At 34.0% G+C, this 10,210-nt stretch overlaps 1 long non-coding RNA gene across 2 annotated transcripts; it reads left to right on the forward strand.

Annotated features, from left to right (window-relative positions):
* Positions 1-1,093: 1,093 nt before the first annotated feature.
* Positions 1,094-8,897, forward strand: LOC108454483 (uncharacterized). Of its 2 annotated transcripts, XR_008270658.1 has the most exons (3): positions 1,109-1,658; positions 8,397-8,555; positions 8,659-8,897. It is a non-coding gene; the product is annotated as an uncharacterized LOC108454483 (long non-coding RNA). The 2 variants fall into 2 exon arrangements; XR_001866724.2 differs by lacking the exons at positions 8,397-8,555; positions 8,659-8,897 and adding an exon at positions 2,283-2,772 and having other exon boundaries at positions 1,094-1,658.
* Positions 8,898-10,210: the final 1,313 nt, after the last annotated feature.

Here is a 10,210-nt window from a genome sequence, read left to right on the forward strand (position 1 = left end):
TCATTTTCATATGAAAATTTCAAGTTACATTATACAACTAATCCCTATACTTTTTTTTTTAACAATTTAATTCTTTTTCTTTTAACTTTGTCTTTTGTTTTCTTTTCCTCTTTCATTTTTCTTCCTCTTTCTTTATCCTCTTTTCTCCTTTTTTTTTTCTTTTCTTTTCATGAAAGTTTGCATGATAAAACAATATTATGATTGAGATAGAAATCACATTCATTTGAAATGAGGTCATATGGTATTCATCTACGACTTAGTTATATATTAAGAAGGCATAAATATTTATTTGGCTCTTTAATTTTATAAAAAAATTAATTTAGTCTTTTATTTAATTTTTCGTCTCTTTTAACCTTTAAATCTATGTTATTTGTCAAATCACTCTAAAATAGATAAAAAATTAATATTTGTCAAATTTTTTGACGTGGTATACACGTAGATTGCCATGTAGATGCCGTGTTAGTAATAAATTAAATTTTTAAATTTTAAGAAATTCAAAAAATTATTAAAATTATTTTTAAAAGTATAAAATTATAAAAATTTAAAATTAATTAATTGCCAAAATGTCATAAACATGATATATATGGGCTATCATGTGGATTCGTCATCAGTTAACAAAAATTAACTTTTTCATCCATTTTGAGATGATTTAGCAAATAATACAAATTCAAAGTTTAAAATTGATACATGAAATAAGTTTTTATGCCTGCAAGAATTGTTAACATTATGTTTTTGTTTTTTTTTCAACCCAACAAAAGGTGCTTATATTATTATGAAAGAAGCACCAAGCAAGTACCCTCAAAATGCTAGCATGTCACAATTACCAAAAAAAAAGGGTAAAGTGCATGCTTTTAAAGAAAAATGACAACAATTTGTAGTTTTTTTTTTTTAATAAAATCTGGGACTTTGTATTAAAAATGGGCCCCGGCATGAAATTCATTACAATAGCAAAAGAAGAAAAAATAACTTAAAACCTACAAACAGGACTTGTTATTCCTACTAAAACATATACCTAAACCAAGCCCAAACCCAAATTTTCCTAAGCCCACCAGGCCCTATTTTGATACCCCGTATGCCAAGCATCGTTATCTGAGATAGCCCCCATCGCTTTCAAAATCTTAATTACTTTTTATCATTTTTGAGGCTCTCCTTTTGATTACCTGCACTGTCTCTAGAAGCTTTCTGCCAGACTTTTAATATGCCCTGTTCCCCCATTTCTCCTGTTTCCGCTCTTATCTGCGAAAATTTCCTTCAAATGCTTCTTGGTGCTTCATTTTCTCAACTGTTCCCCATGTCCGTCAGTTCTCTCGTCTCCTTCCGACACTGTCAAACTCCTCACATCTTCCTCCAGTGCTAACATGGCCTACCTCGGTAGTCGATGTCCCAGGTTAGTATTCCTACTCTCAACCGCTCCTCTTACAAGTTCATTAGCAACCCCATTACCAAATTTAGATATTTTTTGAAAGCGGCACTCTTCAAATCCTTTGCTTAATAGTTGTTTATCCTGTATGTACGAACGTAGTACTGATCGATCCTCTTTTAATGCCTTCACTCATCGAATAACACTGAGTGCATCTCCTTCGATGACTACCCGTCGGAGTCCCATTTCTAACCCCGCCTGAACTGGCTGTAGACAGGCTATTGCCTCTTTTCGAAAGGTATAAGTAGTCTCTCATTAAATATCATTTTGGCACCCAAGTTTTCTCCTTTTGAGTTCCTATAGATTATACATGTTCCTGACTGCTTCCTTTGTTTGTTGTAAGTCCCATCAAAGTTTTTTTTGGTTATTTGTAGTTAGTAGAAGTAATTATATAAAATTAATGTTGGTTTATAATCTAAAAAAGTTGGTACAACACATTCCAAGCATAGCAACAACTCATTAAATTCAACCAAAATATAATCTATATTACTATATAAGGCATTGAAACTTTCCTTCTTTTGAGCCTTATCTAAGTTTTTTTTTCTTTTCATTATAAATATAAAATGATTAAAATTCAATTTTGGTCTTTTTATTTAGATTATGTAAAATATTTAAATTTTAATTTTGATCCCTAAAGTTCATTGTAATTTAAAATTTAATCTTCATACTTTATTTTTACATAATTTCAATATTATTTATATAAAAGTAGGTCTTAAACAATTCTATCACCACATGAGTCCTAATAAATGTCAAAAGTAATATATTTTAACCTCATCCTTAGTGCATTTTTGAGTAATTATGTGGTAGTAATTGTAAATTATATACTCATAATTTTTTATATTCATGTTTTGATGTTTAATAGGGTACTTGAGAGTAATATGAGTGAAAAGCAGTGGAAATTAGAATATTGGAGCATTCCAAAAGCTGTCCACATGCAGCAGATTTTCATATAGGCAATCCACATGACTGTGTGTTCGGGGTGCGTCGATCTTGAGAACTGTGTGCACTAACAACTAAAAGTTACAATTTTAAAGATTTTTAGTGTTTTAAGAGGATGTAAATAGGGAAATAAAAGGAAATAAAGGCAGCCACCAAGGGAAAGCAAGAAAATTACCTTGAGAACACCATTGAAGTCAATCTTCAAGCAATTTTCCACAAAGATTTAAGAGTCCAAGTTGATTTTCAAGGGAGTTATCATGGATTTCTTTTATTTTAGTGGTTATATAGTATTATTGGTTACTCTTGCTATTATTAATTAATTCTCTTAATACCAAGAGAGATGAACCCCGGGATAGATTCTATTGTTTGATTTCTATTTTTATGCAATAAAATCTTAGTTTCTTTGTTTTCAACTATGGATGTTTTATTATTCTTGGGTTAACAATTCTAGAATGTTAATTCATATTTGATAGACATAAGTTTGAGGTTGAATAGACTCTTCTTGTGATTAAATCTTACATAATTGAATGGAGTTACGTGTAATTCTAGAAATAGGACGACATAAATCTACCAAATTAGAGCCAAATTTAATAGGGGGTCCACAGAGCAACTTAATGCAACAATAGGGGTTTTAATTAGAAATAAATTTCAATTAATCAACCTAGAGTTAGTTTCTCTTATGCTCAAAAGAGATATTAGCATAAATTAAAGATTTCTATGGTTAAAAATCTAAGAAAAAATATATACACATACTAGGGTTTATTCTAAAAGAAAGAAAATCAAATCAAATTAAATTAAATTAAATCCTTATAAATTTGCTATGTAATATCTTATAAATTTACTATTGTTGAGTATTTTGCTATGTGTTCTCATGATGGGGGAATAGGGTTGTAACACCTCGAATTTTGGGATTAGAAGTTTTGAGTTTTGTGGGTAGGGTCAGTGAGTAGGTTACGCTATTGTGTTTAGTTGCGTGTTTAATTGTTAGAATGGGCCTGCTAGTCTGGTTGTTGGGAGTGTGTATGTGTGCCTTTGGGTCGCGGGTTCGAGTCCTTAGAAATGTTTTGAGGGACCATTTTTGTTTTGTTTTAAGGATTTAGATAATTATTTCCTTATTTAGTGCCACTATTTTATTTTTATTTTTTTCTTCATGTTATTTTTATTTTATTTTTGGTTTTTCTTTCTTCTACACATACTCCATTGTTCTTTTTCCTCTTTGCTTTTTTTTTTCTTTTTTGCTTCCTTACGTCTTTTGAAAAGGAAGAAAAGAGAACAGTTTTGTTTTTGGTTTTGAAAAGCTTCAGGTTCGTATCGCGGTCATCAACGTGTGTCGATTGGTTTTCAACGTCTTGATTGCGAATCAGGTGTGGGTTTTGAAACTTTGTTCTCCTATTCTTGATTCATTAATTCAATTTTGTGGTAATTGATAATTTCAAGTATGTGTTTTGAACTATGTAATTTAGTACTAATTTGCTATGGAATTCGACAATTTTTTTTCATGCTTCGGTAATTGAGAAATTGAGGCTTGTACCATTTCAATTATCTGTAATTTAGTGTGTTGTGGTTGGGTTCAAAGATACTATAATTAAGGGTCGTTTTGGAGACTGGGAAACGAGACTTTCAGTCAATTTTGGATTGGTTTCGTAACCACACGGGTGGCCACACGGGCATGTGCCTGTTCACACCATCGTGTGGAATTAGGAATTAGGGTTTCTGGCCAAGGTTAGGTGCCACACGGCCTAGCCACACGGCCATGTGGCTGATTTGGGGAAATTAGTCGATTTTCACACGGTCATGTCCCTTGAGTACACGGGCGTGTGCGATTGGGAATTTAGGGTTTTTGATGATTTTTGGTGCCACACGGCCTAGCCACACGAGCATGTGTCCTACACGAGCGTGTGGGGTCTCCACACGACCGTGTCACCTTTGCTCTTAATTTTTAGCACTTTTGGACAGTGAGTTACACGGGCTGTTCACACGGGTATGTGTGTAGCACCCCAAACCCGGCCCAGACGTTATGACCGGATCTGACATGCCATATCGAAGCGTTCCAAACATTTTATATTGTTGATCCAAAAAAAACTTACTTAGTGTTTTAAAAGATAATTTCATTATAGGTTAAAGTGAATGGAAGTCATGCACCGGGTAGGAAGCTGGAAAAGAGGTGGTGAGTCCATCTGTTTGCTAAGTACCAAGCTCCTTCGGATCCAATCCTGACATGCATACCGCCATTGCCACACCTTAACGTCATGGATATTTCTAGAAACCAATTTTGATTAAGTCATTTTTAGGAAAAGTGATTAATTTTGGAAAATACTTTCATTGCGGAAACTTTGCTTGTTGTCGTATTATTTTAAAATCAATTGTTGTTTTTGAAAACGAGCCCTAAAGCTATCCAATTTCAACAGTTAAAATAAGTAATACCTATCTTAGTAATACATATTAAAACCATAAAAAATAATTAAGCGGCCTTGTTACATTTAAAAACCCAAACCTCAACGTAAATAATAGGATGTCCAGTTCACCAGAAGAAAACCAAACTTTCAAAACGGGTGGCCACTCCGAATTCCCTCACAGCTCCAAGCCTACTATGGTTGGAGATTTCCTGCGTAGATGAAAATAAAAGGGGTGAGTTTAGGAAACTCGGTGTGTAAGGAAAACCCATTCAAAGCCCAAGTCACTCAAGCCTATTGGGCTAAGCCCATTCAGTAATGATGGTCTGGACCGAGCCCTTTTCAGATTACAATAACGGGCCTTAGCCCTTATTCAGATAATGTGATGGCCCATAGGCCCATTTCAAAATACATGCAACATCGAGTAAACATATGCAAGCCCATTTGGGAGACTACTCAACCCACCAACCACTACACTCCACCGTACCGACCATACACTCCATGTGGGAATAGCCCAACCCACCCCCCAACACTCCACGATTCTGACTTTGCTACTCGGTTAACGAAGAATTGAGGCAAAGCCTCCAAGACGTGGACAAACCACTTTCATGACTTCTCCGTCAATATCTCGGTCCATGCATCGATAATAACAACATGGCATGCAATAAATAACAACAAATCAAACATGCATTTAGATCAATTTAACCCTATGGGTATTTTGGTAATTTATCTCCTAAGGGTAAAAGCGTAAATTTTTCACTTTTAAAGGTATTTCGATAATTTATCTATTTTAGGGTTTTCATGCATATTCCTACTTTTCACGTACTAATGAGAATCACTACCGAGGGTTCTTACCGAATTGGGCAGATTGGCCCATCATTCTAATTTTGGCCCATTAAGCCCAAAAATATCGAGGGCACGAAATCATGCACTTTGCGGTCAAACATTGCGACTTACCAAAAACATTAATCGATTTACCTCACGAGCATTCGTACACTCGCAAATCTACAAAATCTGGTTTTCGGCATTTCGACTTTTCGACTTTTGCCGATCCGGACTAAAAAGAGGGTGTTAGTTACATACACATTTGCTGACGATATCTTGACGAGATCCACACACTAAGCGCCTACAATTGGATTACTAACACATTAATCTAACTATTGAAATACGAACTACGTATTAACCCCTTACAATATTCGACCAACCACACCTACAGATCATAGTAAGCTTATAAGAAAACAATAAGCAACTCATTAACAAAATTTTGTCAATGTTTACCACATAATCATAATTTCACTGCAAGCTGTCTTCTTGAGCAACAGTCGCTAAATTATTTATAACTAGAGATACGAAACTCCAAATCAAGTGCCGTTAATTTTCCTTGAAAATAGACTCATATATCTTCTATCCATAAAATTTTTAGGATTTTTGGTATGGCCAATCAATACCAGATTTTTCTTAAAGTTTCTCATGTTTCATTGTTTGACTAATCTGACCACTCTTCATTACAAATCAAATTTATCATTGTACAGAATTCAAAATATGTTCTCGTTTATTCTATTTGAAACTAGACTCATTAAGCTTTAATTACATAATTTATTCAGCTTCTAATTCATCTCTCACAATTTATGGTGATTTTTCAAAGTCACATTATCTTCTTGTCCCAAGCGATTTATTACCAAATCACTCTTTCACACCTAACTTGCATGCTTGTTATTTAAACATGTATATCACCAATCAATCATCACATATCTATGATTTTACTTAAGTATAATCTCCATTTCATCATTTTAAAGCACAACATGTTAGCCGATTTTTCCCCTTAGCATCTAAGGCACATGCATGCTCATTTGTTTGGCTCAACTTCACCTATCTTCCATTTTTCATCAAAAGAACATGAAACAACAACCATTTCCTTCATTTTAATTCATGACTAAATGCTCACAACACAACTAAAAACCAAAATATGCTTCAAGAGTTAAGGTAGAATCAAGAAGAACTCATGAACATCAAGATAGAAGCAAACTACCATGAACTTACCTTCAATTTTCTTCCCCAAGTGACCGAACATTCAAGAGCTTTCTCCTCTCCTTTCTCTTCTCTAACTTTAGGCTATGATGAACAAAGATTGACAAAATTTTGTTCTTTTCACCCCTTTTTCTTTTAATAAAATTTCATATTTCATCCATTTAATTCTTTAATACAAAAGACATGAAATGCCCATCATGGAACATTTACCTAAACCATTATCATGGAACATTTACCTAACCCATTATCATGGAGTATTTACCTAATCCATTATCATGGAACATTTACTTAACCCATTATCAATTTGCACCATGAATTATGGATATCAAGTGCTCATATTGTCTACAACAACATGATGGCTGGCCACTTCATGTAAAATGGGAGGTTTGTCATGCAAATCCTCCTATTTTACACTCCTATTTGTTTGGCTACTTCAATTTAGCCTATAGCATTTTTAAACATTTTCACATAGGTTCTATTTCATAATTTCACCCATTTTTTCTTATGGAACAAAAATTAACTAAAATTGCCGGGTTCTATCTTAGGCTTGGGCCTTCTAGAGGCCCACTAACATAATTAAACCTATGCCAACATTCACAGAATTCTCGAAAATTGGGGCGTTACAATGTGCCCCCTCCACACTGGCGTGTGGGGCCTCCACACGGGCATGTAAGGCCTTCACACGGGTGTGTGTGGCCTCCACATGGGCGTGAAGACCCCTACACGACCTAGGCAATTCCACACGGCCGAGGCACACGACTATGTGGTCCTTCATTGCCAAATTTTTGTATTATGTTGATTTATAACCTGTTTGTGGTTCTGTGTGTTCCGACCCTTAGCTAAGTCTTAGTAAAGGTAGTCGGGACTCATTTTTTACTCAGACTTATCTGTTTCATGCAATTGTTGCAATAGTTAAGTGGTTTGTTAATGTGATATTGCCTAATAAATGAGTATCTGTTTCAGTGGTTAAGTCATGTGGGTGTGGGTATGACTGTTTAGAAATTGTGTACATCAATTCTGTAACTGATTGACTGTTTACGAGCTTCTGTGACTGTGTAATTGACAGTGTTTGGTATACATTCTTGCATTTGCATTATGATTTCGGGTTTGGGATATAGAGAGAAGGAAGTTTGATCTGATTTGGTAGTTTTAACTGCAATACGTCTGTATAACGGTTTACCGCACAATACGATACTTCTAGCAGCTCAGCTGCATACTATATTTACGTGGCTTTGTTCCACATTCATGGTGTGTAGGGTTGGATGGGCCTTTCGAGGTCCTATATGGTGTGCAGGGCTGGTTGAGTTTCTTATAGCTCATTTGTGGTTTGAATGGGGGGCGAAAAGGTGTTTGGCTGGATGGGTGGGTTTCATGTTGTTGCATTTCTTCCGTTCTTTTTTTGTCTGATTACGAGATTAACGGTATATAGATCGATGTGCTCAGTACTAATCATAATGTGTTGTATTCGAATGAATGATGATGATGATTACAGTTTCCTCTGAATCATTGATTAATTCAGCTCCCCACCTGCAATCATGTAAAGATTTGTCAAAGTTAATTCAGACGAGGCTCTTTCATTCCTCTTTTGACGAGCTTCATTTCCATTGTTTTTGTAGATGATTGGATCCATGTAATTAGTGGGATTGTTGTGCTTGAAGTTTGAAACACTAATATGGAGATTGAACTTCCTTTCAAATTGAAGCATCATAAGATGGAATGACAGTAATTTACTGATATGCTGGTTGTGATGATTATTTGGATATTGGATTGCCAATGTGATATTTTGTTTTCATTGTAGCGCTTAATTTTCGTTTTTCTATCATTTTGATCTCACACTGGGCTCATGTAGCTTACCCCCATCAATTTCCCTTTTTTCAGGTATTTTCGTATGCTATTGTTAGACTCGGCACGCTGAAGGTCTCGGACAGCCACGTTTTATTATTGACTTTAAAAGTATTTTACATAAATTCTGCATTTATAAATAAACGGTTTGAATTGTAAGTTTAATTTTGAATATTATGGTACGAAATATTGTGTTATACGCACGTAAGCGTATTTCGAAATTAAAAATTTTGTAATATCTGGATTTTACAACAAAAAGTTTTACATAACTTAAATATCATTTGTTTTCTAGCTAGTTAGTTAAACTAAAATTTCTCCCACGATCACTTCGGTGATCAATGTGACCTCCGGAATCCGGCCTAAACTTCTAGGCTGGGTTTTGGGTGTTACAAGGGTATTTATAAGATACAGTTACTCTTTATTGAAACGACGTCCTAGATAGGCTCCATACATGCTGACACGTATATTGTCCTAGACTTAACACGTGTTCGTCGGTCAACTTGTTTGACTTCGCATCCTCTGCTTGTGAGAGCCCAAGGACATGTGAATTTAGCTTGCGAGCTCTTAATGTATTCACCTTGTAGGACCTAGGCTCTGGTCGCGGGTCGACATTTCAAGTTATATTTAGGTTTCAGGTCGATAATAAAAAGTATCATAACAAACTATAAAAATATTAAATTCTTGTTAGATTTGAATTAAATCTAGATAAGTTTCAAATTTAAAGAAAATATAACAAAGATCAAGTTTGAAGTTCAAGAAAGATAGGAATGATCAATTGCGGTTTAAATGGCTTTCTTGAATCCCAAGTAAAATGATTGGTGACTTGAAATTTTGAAAAGAAATGAAAACAAAAATAGAATAAAACAAAAATGAACTCTATAATTCAAAGAATAAAGATAAATAAAATAAAATGGAATGATGAAGCGATTTGTAGATAGGATATGGAGGGTTGTCCAATTGATTTCTATGGAATTGGTTTCCAGCAAGAACAACAAAAGTATCTTATTAATCCTCCTATTAATCTTAAAAAAAAATTGAGATAAAAAAAGCTTTTAAGAATACGTAAAAATTAACTTTGTAAAACAAAAACTCTCAAAACACAATTTTATTAAATAAAATTAAACGTGTTACACCCTAAGGTTGACTATACCTATTTAAAGGCATGTCTAAATAATTTAACTAGAAAAACTTCTAAATAGCCTACAAAATCTAAGTAAGATTCAATCAAGTCTAATGATTCCATTAGACTTCTTCTTTGACGTATTCATTGAATTATGTTATTCTTTTCATGCATCTTCATTAAATAATTTTGAAATCAAAGACGTGATTGCCAAACTTATCAAAGTACGATCTTGTTTCCTGTTCTTAATGTTGAAATGTCTTTCTTAAACCAAAAGTGAACAAATTTATTTTGTTTTTCAATAAAAATAAAAATGTCATGTTTTTTTATGATATAAACTCATCATGTTACGCAGCGAACATGAGATTCATAATATTGGTGGCATTAGAATCTTGGATTGTGACAACTTGTTCATTGAAGAATGTTGATAATGATAATGAGCCTCAATTTTGATGGATTTGTGCCTTT

Source organism: Gossypium arboreum, chromosome 9 (genome assembly GCF_025698485.1).
Source record: "Gossypium arboreum isolate Shixiya-1 chromosome 9, ASM2569848v2, whole genome shotgun sequence".
NCBI classification, from domain to species: Eukaryota; Viridiplantae; Streptophyta; class Magnoliopsida; order Malvales; family Malvaceae; genus Gossypium; species Gossypium arboreum.